We start from the raw sequence: 2,078 nt of genomic DNA, 5'->3' as shown, positions 1-2,078 counted from the left end.
AAAACCACTGAGAAAATTGTCCAAGATTTGTTGGAAGAGAACTTCCCTGATATGATGAAAGATGAGAATATATCCATTCAGGAAGTCCAGCGAACCCCAAGCAAGATAGACCCAAAGGAAAATCCCCAAGACATATCACTATCAAACTCATCAAAACCAAAGAAAAAGAAAGAATCCTGAAAGCAGCACAGGAAAAATGAAAAGTTACTTACAAAAGACAACCAATAAGAATAAGCTCTGATTTCAAGCAGAAACCATGCAAGCAAGAAGGCAATGGTATGGTATAAACAAAATCCTGAAAGATAAAAATTCCCAACCAAGAATTATATACCCAGCAAAATTTTCCCTCAAATATGATGGTGAGATTAGGAGATTCCCATATAAGCAGAAATTAAGGTGATTTGTGAAAAACCAGACCTACCTTGCAAGAGGTACTAAAGGGAGTACTTGAACAGAGAACCAATAATAACAAACAACAACTACCATTAATACACAAGATGACATAACCCAGAAACCAACACAGCTGTGGATGTATTCAAAGTAAACTAACCTTACAAGATTGTAAACAGGGAACCAGAGACATCATTTGGCAAATGAGAACAACTACAAACCCAAAAGAGGGGAAAAAAATAGTGTAGTTACAGAATTTGTAAATGGTGAGGAAATCAAGAGAGTTGCAAGATAGATAGAATGGACTGTTCTAAACTTGGGGAGAAAATTATAAATCACAGGGTAACCTCAGAGAAAAAATGATAAATTTTGATATCACAGTACAAAAGAGGATGAACATATTTAGCAAATACTAAAACAATAGCAACAAAGGAAATGATAACATGATTCATAAACATAATAAGCTCAGCACAGAAAATAATATGGAACAAAGAAACCAGGAACACCATGAAAAAACACATAACAAAATTACAGTAACAAATTCATACTTGTTGATAATTACACTGATAGTCAATGGATTAAATACACCACTCAAGAGATGGAGAGTTTCAGACTAGATAAGAAAACATAATCCATCTATATGCTGTCTACAAGAGACACACCTTAAAGACAAAAATAGACTAAAAATCAAAGGTTGGAAAAAGATATATCAAGCAGTGGCAAAAAAAGAGAAGAAGTGGCAATATTAATTTCTGACAAAATTGACTTTAAGAGAAACCACCATAAGAGACAAAGAAGGACATTATATAATGATTAAAGGATCATATAATTGAACAAGGAGATATAACCATAATAAATATCTATGGACCCAATGAAAGAGCCCCAAAATACATAAATCAGACTTTAAAAGAATTGGAAAGGCAAATAGATGACTCCACAGTCATAGTGGGAGCCTTTATACACCACTTTCAATGAGAGATAGAACAACTGGAAAGAAACTCCACAAAGATGCAGAAGAGCTAAATAACACAATCCACTAACTTGACCTTATTGGCATCTACAGAGCATTTCACCCAACAACAGCACAATAAACCTTCTTTTCCAGTGCACGTGGAACATTCTTCATGATAAACCATATGTTAGGCCATAAAGCAAGCCTTAATAAATTTAAAAACATTGAAATACTGCAAAGCATCTTTTCAGATCATAATGCTATCAAATTAAAAATCACAATAGGAAGATCACCAGAAAAGAGCAAACACAACACTCTCTTCAAAGACAAATGGGTAATATAAATTGGCCTCTGTTTTTGCTATGTCCCAAAGATTTTGATATGTTGTATTTTCATTCTCATCTGATTCAAGGATTTTTTTTTTTTTTTAATTTCATTTTTTATTTCTTCTATTATCCAGTTGGGAGCTCTGGTGGTGTAGTGACTAAGGCATTTGACTGCTAACCAGAAGTTTGCAAACTCACTGCTGTTTTGTCAGATCCAACTCATAGCAATCCCTCCTTGGGTTTCTGAGGCAGTATCACTATGGAAGTAGATTGTCCAACCTTCCTCCTGAGGGGTGGCTGGTAGGTTTGAACCACCAGCGTTCTGGTTAGCAGTAAAAAGCAGTGATCAGAGGCCAATTTATAGCAATAAATGAACATAACAGAAAAGAAGAAAGAGCCAAAATCAACAC

The 2,078-nt window shown here is 34.7% G+C and overlaps 1 protein-coding gene across 1 annotated transcript in view; it reads left to right on the top strand.

The window, feature by feature from the left end:
- Positions 1 to 2,078, top strand: part of CCDC7 (coiled-coil domain containing 7) — a 370,614-nt gene that overhangs the window by 332,719 nt on the left and 35,817 nt on the right. The window lies entirely within an intron of this gene.

The sequence above is a fragment of the Orycteropus afer genome, unplaced genomic scaffold (genome assembly GCF_000298275.1).
Source record: "Orycteropus afer afer isolate SDZICR_OR568_19922 unplaced genomic scaffold, OryAfe1.0 scaffold00090, whole genome shotgun sequence".
Lineage (NCBI taxonomy): Eukaryota > Metazoa > Chordata > Mammalia > Tubulidentata > Orycteropodidae > Orycteropus > Orycteropus afer.
The sequence above is the reverse complement of the archived record's forward strand: the minus strand, read 5'-3'. Positions and strand labels throughout refer to the sequence as shown.